General features: G+C 44.2%; 1 protein-coding gene across 3 annotated transcripts in view; it reads right to left on the minus strand.

The window, feature by feature from the left end:
* Nucleotides 1-6035, minus strand: part of srrm3 (serine/arginine repetitive matrix 3) — a 75602-nt gene extending 69567 nt beyond the window's left edge. For all 3 annotated transcript variants that reach the window (XM_034606186.1, XM_034606184.1, XM_034606187.1), the window contains exon 1: nt 5825-6035. The gene's annotated coding sequence lies outside the window, so the exon portion shown is untranslated. The remainder of the gene's footprint in view (nt 1-5824) is intronic.
* Nucleotides 6036-7489: the final 1454 nt, after the last annotated feature.

Consider the following 7489-nt stretch of genomic DNA (forward strand, 5'->3'; position numbering starts at 1 on the left):
TTCTGCTTCTTGATGAGGATGAATCTGGGGCTAAGCTCCCTTTGATCAGGAGATGAAGCAGGCGTCCTCTTGATCTTCCAAGTTGTTTAAACGCTTTACCCAATGGGAAGCTGACCTCGAAGCTGATGTTACATATTACAGATGTACAGCTTTCCAATCCCAACTATGGAAAGAGGAACTCAATCACCTCAGAACGTCAGGTGTGATCTCAATGATGTGAGAGGAGGAGAGGCTCAAAAAAGATTTTACGGATAAGAAAAGTCAGATTTGTTCATCAAAATGAATCATCCTCTACAGTTACACCAGCCTTCACCAATATGTGTTGTGCAAACAATAATGACACAATCTCCCACAGAGTTGAGTGTTGGAAACATACAAAACAAAAAAGCCTACGATGATGACACATGTGCTTCTACTGCATGGGAGTGAGAAATGGGATGAAACATAAACGCAAGCTCCAGGAAGAATCAGCCGCCGAGAGTGTGTCCCTGTTTGTGTCTGTGTACTCAAACAGGGGGAGGATTAAAAATGGATGTGCTTTAAAATGGGAAGAATGGTGTGCTACTTTGTCAGACCAAGTGCAGTGACACAAACCCTGCTGCAAAAGCGAGCGTTGGAGTGTGTGTGTGTGTGTGTGTGTGTGTGTGTGTGTGTGTGTGTGTGTGTGTGTGCGTGTGTGTGTGTGTGTGTGTGTGTGTGTGTGTGTGTGTGTGTGTGTGTGTGTGTGTGTGTGTGTGTGTGTGTGTGTGTGTGTGTGTGTGTTTTTAGGGGGGGTTGTTTTGAGGATAATACATCTCAGGTAACCTTAATGGAGGCGCGGGAGGTGCTGCATTCTGCCAGTGAGTGGGCTGCTGCAGGTTCTCGTGATGGCAACAACACACCACAACAATAGCAACAGCACGCAGCTCATAAAAGCCTCTCACGGACCGCAGCCAGTGGAGAGAGGCTGTGCCGGGTATCGATCTCCTGCATTTGAGGCCAGGGTCTCACAGCAGCTGCTGATAATTCTTCAAGTACAAGATGGCTGCAGGTTACAGCATCAGCACATCTCCTACACTGTCTGAAAGGATCCAGAGGTGGAACTGGAAATGAACTTTGAAATGAATAACTGAAATTATTTCCACAGAGGTTGTGTTGTCTGTTTGTTTGTGTTTTTGTCGGCATGATTACACAGAAAGCAGCGGAACCAATTTGCACCAAACATGGTGTAGGGATGGGGCCAGGGAATAAACCACCAGGTCGCAGTGCAGATATGATTAAAAAGATTTATTTATGGTGTTGACATTTATGAATTGGTACAATTCGACTCTTTCACTATTTCTAACAGACTTGAAGGTGTGCTGACTACTGGGTGCCAAGTTGCCAACTGATTGTTTTGTTTTGTTTTCATATCTGCATTTTGATCAAATAAAATGTTTGGATCAGATTTTCTCGTTTTAACAACATGGCAACATAACTTTATTTAATGAAGCTGTGTTAATGAACCCATGATATGTATAAATAAGTCCTATTTTATTTTCTATACATGTATTATTTTTGTTTTAGTTATGTCCCTTTTCTACTGATCACAAAACCCACTAACAACCACTAACATCTGGCTCTTGTCTGCAATGAGAATGGATAAAATCAGCATTCACTCCAGGGTCTGCAGTATAGACGCAGGTTTTGTATTGGCTCAGATTGGCAGTGATGGAAGACAGTGGGGTGAGAGAGTGCCTCAGTTTTCTGTGCGTTCACGACGCCGAACATGACGAATCGGGGGGGGGGGGGGGGGGAAACAGATCTCCAAACTCCTCTAATCCAGTCCAATAGAACAAATTAGATTTTCTGTATATGGGTCCATTTTATTTTCGTTACATTTAAGGGGGATCATTGATTGTGAAAACCTTTTATTTCATTTGTTTGTTTAAGAAGATTTATAGTCCTTATCACAATCATCAACTGACACACAGTGACTCAATAATGAAGACAATGGGCTATTGCACAATGGGTAAAAAATGATTGAAATAATTGAAAGGTTTTACTGGCAGTGCAGACGCCGGTGGAACAAAAACAAAAACAAATATGGTGAAATTTTATTTAACTTTCCTATTAGCATGAAGTGTCTTACATATTTTTGTAATAAATTGAGAGGGGGTCTAAGTTCCCACTGGTGGTGTGAGGTCTACTTCAATCTTCTACTCTGATCACTGTGATAAATTTGCTTCAAAAATGGGCAAAATGAATCACAGTTTCCTGTATGCTTTGCTTCCACTTTGCCAAAATGACACCTCAGTGAAACTTAAAGGGATAGTTCACCCAGAAATGAAAATTCACTCATTATCTACTCACCCCTATGCCGATAGGGGGGCGGGTGAAGTGTATGAGTCCACAAAACACTTTTGGAGTTTCAGGGGTAAACAGTGTAGCGGATTAGTGACCTATCTTCAGACGTAATAAAACAACAGAAAAAAAATAACATGCCTCCATACTGCTCGTGTGGTGTCATCCAAGTGTCCGGAAGCCGCGACATTCATATTCGACTCGAAACGAGGTCATTTACACAAAGTTTTAAGTCTAAAAGTCCACCAGAAGTGATTAAGCTAGCGGACGTTAGCATTTCTGATGGTCCATAAATGCACCTCATCGGAAGATATCAGCGGACATTTACCCTAAAACACGTTGTAAATGACACTTGGATGACACCACACGAGCAGTATGGAGGCATGTTATGGTTTTTCTGTTGTTTTATTACGTCTGAAGAAGAACTCACCATTGACTTCAATTGTATTGGATTCTGCTCTAACAAAGTTTACCCCTGAGACTCCAAACGTGTTTCGTGGACTCAAACACTTCACCCACACCCCCATCGGCATAATGGTGAGTAGATGATGGGTACATTTTATTTTTGGATGAACTATCCCTTTAAGCTAGAAATTCTCCGAAAGGGGATTTGGATTCGAGACAGGAACACAGACTGACAAGCTTTTCAAGTTAAAAAAAAGAGGAACTACCACCTGCAGAGATATACAGCCTGGCTACGCTATGGCCCTCACTCTGCCAGATGAAGCGCAGTTTCAAGGAGAATCCGAACGTAATCAGCTTGATTTTCTTATTTCTTGTGAATCCGAGTGTAGCTGGCATTGCCTTCTTTGAAAGAGCAGAGACACCCCTGCTGTGCTCTAACACCGCAGCAATTTGTATGTTTTTCTTCTTTTACACACTATCAGACCACATCATGAGATGATGTCTGGCTATAGTGCTTTGACACTTGGTAAATGGTACTTGCCTAAAACACTTGAGGCCCATAAAACCCCCTAACTTTCCACCCTCCCTGTGCAACGCTCTGTTCATCTGTCCCCCCTCTCTGTCTCCCCCCTCGAGGCTTCACCAGCCGCAGCTTCGCCCTTCAGGAGAGCTGAGGTAGAAGGAAGTAGGGCAGGAGGAGGAGCAGTGTGTGTCTGCCAGCGGGATGAGATGGGAGCATAGGGAGGCAGGAATACACTGACAGTGGCTGCATGTGGCGAGGAAGGACAGCGAGGAGAGGCACTGAAATGCTGCAGAGCGGGAGGAAAAGGAGCATGGGGGAGTATCACTGCTCATCTAGGAACAATGTGAATGACGAGCAGGCAGGAGACAGATGCTTTGTGGAGAAAGACAGACGGCAGAGGAAGATACGCAGAGAGTGACGGACGTTTCTCTCACACCTCCACGAGCAGCCACATCCTAATACAAGCTAATCCCTCTATCAGCCTCTTACCTCACCTGGGCCAATACCTCACCAACAGAAAATGGAAGACTGCTTTCCCGAGATCTTTTTGGCCAGACAGGCACAGTGGTGCCCGCCGTCCCACGCAGCTGAGTATTTGGTCAGCACTGTCACCGTCCTGTTCACACACACAGCTCCTGCTGACGTTTCCCTTTTTACCTGAGCAGCGTGTCATGAACTGAGCGCTGAGGACTGATTCACTGGGTGTTCGTAAGACTGAGCCAAGAAAAACACTGTGCTATGTCGGCAGTAGACATTTGAATGAAGGTTTGAATTTTTTAAAAGCGCTGCGATTCATAATATAATCTGAAGGAGTCTTATGGATGGTGGGTTCAATTTAAGCTCCAGATAACAAATATTTCACTATTGATTAATCTGCTGATTATTTTCTTGGGTAAATCAATTAGTTGACTTTAGAAATAGCCCGGAAAAGTGAGATGTCCATCACAATTCTCCACAGGACAAGGGAAGTCTTCTTTTTGCTATTTAATAACAATTTATTTACATTGATAGTAGATAGACAAACCTCCTCGCATGTGAGAAGCTGGAAACATACAGCATTTGCTTTATTATTTTCCTTTATTATCTATTTTTTAAACATTAAATAAATTATCAAAATAGAGGCCAGTTGTTTTTTTGGTCAGTGAGCTAATGGATTATTTGACTGATCGTTTCAGTTCTAGCATCAATATATTGTGTCACAGGACAATACACAAGCACTACAACTTTCACTTGACCTTTCCCTAAACTGTGTGTTATGAAGTCCAGTGTATTTTTCCTCCAAATACAATATTCGATTTTGCTTGTGCATTTGTTTCAGTATTTGTTATGTTATATGTCAGGAATAACTAATAGCCTCCACACTGCAACACTGCAAAACAAAAGGAAGTATATTGGTTTGTTTCCAAAATCTAAGTCCAAATCTCAAATCCTTAAGTTTTCAGTCACAGATGACCAAACCTGGAATATTTGACTTTTTTGTTAATTAAAATGTTATATTGTTTTATATAAAACTTAATCAATCATTATCAGGTGATCAGTTTGGTTTCGGGTAATAATTTGTAGTTTTATCTATGAATTGACAATTCCTTGCAGTTCTACATCGACCCCTAAAGGATCTGCGCTTTCAAATCATGCAGAGTCTGGCAAACTGACATTTCCTCTACGCGCATGGTTTGGTTTTGTGAAATATCTGTGAGCACTTTAAAGTCAGGCTGCTCCTGAGATCTGATGCTTGAGCCCACCGGCGCTAGATGAGAGGAGGATTCACACAATGGTAATGATGTTTATGCTTTTATGAAACCCATCAGCTGCCTCAGATATACACAAGAGATCAACTTCCCCCAATGTCTGCGATTCAAAGGACAAAAATGAACAAAAATAAAGCAGCCTGTTCACTTAGCATGACCTTACAACTCTTAAAATATCCTGACAATCACTCAGACTGTAAAGGGTTCAACATGAAGGAGAAAACTCAGCTCCTCACCAAACTCCATTCAAATGTCTGCGTCTTCTCACAAGTCCCGTTTCATATCATTTAATAAAAGTCACAAAAACATTTTAGACGATGATATGAGTATTATGATATTTACCACCCTGTTCGTCGGCCTGTAAACGCGGTTTGATTCTGCAACAGACCGAGGGATGTAAACACAATGAGGGCGATTCAAACACGCAATGCAGCCTCCAGTTCGCAAAAATACACACAATTCTCCAGGAGTAATGGAGATGTAGGTTAAACATCCCAGGGCAATAGCTCGGGGAGGGGAGGGGAGGGGAGGGGGGGGGATACAGAGACGGCAGCTGGCCACGGTGAAGCGAAACCGATGAGTTATAAAACACCACCATCTGCAACGCGAGGAGAGGCTGTCCATTGAGCACAGACAATACACTGAAGTGTCCCGGTGTCCCTCCAGCAAACGTAAATAAATGTACGAGGTGCGCGCGTAAACAACGACTCAGCACTGGAGAGACGAACCAGGAAGGGAAGGGACGCTCGTCCCTCCCCGGCGATGCCCGTTATCATCCCTGCCTCCAACAACTTGATCCTATTTGAGCTTCTTCGGAAACTCTTACCTCCTGCGCGGTGCTCTGCCTCGCTGCTGTGCGGCTCCTCGGGCGGGTACCGGCGGCTCTCGTCTCGGTGATGCTCGGTCGTCGGGCGCGGGGTCGGCGGTGGTGCTGATGCGGAGCCGTGGCTTCCAGTCGCCCCTCTTCAGGGTTAGCTAGCCCCGCTGCCTCCGCTTGGCTGGTGGTGCTGAAGTGGACAGCGCACCGAGCAGCTCTGGAACAAAACACACGGCGCACACTGCGGTTTGTCCCGCCCGCCTGCGGCACAGCGCCCTCTGCCGGGCCGGAGGAGCGTCTGCAGCACAGCGTGGAGAGCCGTGGGTGTCAAACAGCACTGGGAGAGCGCCACCTAGCGTGCCCCTTCTTTCGCATTGTCTCAGTGGGAAGGTGTCCGAAGCATCAGCACGGGCCTCTGCTTATTTGCTCGCCGACCATTTTTAGATATTCATGTCTCAAACAGGCTGTTTTCAGTGCAGCCATTTTGACATGTCACAGAAGGAAGAGCACAGGCCTCAACAATTCAGTGTCGATGATTATTATTGTTGAAACACTGACACTGAAAACTCCCTAAATTCCACCAACATGTGACATGTGTCCCCCGAGAGGTCGAACACATCGGTTCATGTCTACAGCAGCATAAGAGAAGGATGTAGTCTGGCATCTATTGCACTTCTGTCTGTCCGGGGAGAGGGATCCTCACATGTGACTTTCTCTTAGGTTTCCCCTGTTAATAGGTTTAATTGGTAGTTTTTGTTGTTTTGTTGAGGTTAAAGGAAAGAGGATGTCACACCTTGTTAACCCCTATGAGACAATTGTAATATGTAAATATGGGCTACACAAATAAAATTTGATTGATTGATTGATACAGTCTCCACTCTCCCCCTCAGGCCATGACTCACAAGGCTGTTTTCCTCATGAGAGCTTTGTATACAGTGAGGTGAAAGAGGGAGAGATGGTCAAAGGCCCTGGGAGAGCGTAACCTAACACGCCTCTTCTTCCATGTTGTTTCTGAGTGAAGATTTCCCAAAAATAGACATGGGGTTCTGCTTGTTTGACACAGTGGGGCAGTTGGCACTTCCTTTAAAAAATTCATGTTTTCAAGGCAGCCATTTTGACATGTCGCGGCAGGAAAGGTGCAGATTGTTACAATTTAGTGTTAAAGATCAATTCCATTCAGTTGCTTCAGGGTCCTGGTGTGGTCACTCTAACATGGTTTGGTTTGGGACCTTAAAAGAAGTGAAGATTTGTTAATGTTATTAGATTTCCACACAATTAAATGGTAAATGGTCCATATTCATATAGTGCATGTAGTCTTGATCACTCAAAGCAGTACATTCATATAGAGCATCTATGTGCAGCACAATCTCTATCATACACTCAGGGGAAATGTGGCGTTCAGTATCTTGCCCAACGACACTTTGCCATGGAGAATGGGGCAGACTGGGATTGAACTTCTGACCTTCTGGTTAGTGGACGACCCACTGTATCTCCTGAGCCTCACTCTGCTGTGAAGCAAATCTGAAAACCGTCCTCCCTAAATTCTACCAACATGTGACATATCCCATGTGGGTCTAATCACTTTTGGATATTGACTGTGTCCAAACTTCATGTGTCCAAACTCACTTAATTCTCACAATATAGTCCACTATATAGGGAGTATGGGTTAGTGAA

The sequence above is a fragment of the Hippoglossus hippoglossus genome, chromosome 14, assembly GCF_009819705.1.
Source record: "Hippoglossus hippoglossus isolate fHipHip1 chromosome 14, fHipHip1.pri, whole genome shotgun sequence".
In the NCBI taxonomy this organism is placed as follows: Eukaryota; Metazoa; Chordata; class Actinopteri; order Pleuronectiformes; family Pleuronectidae; genus Hippoglossus; species Hippoglossus hippoglossus.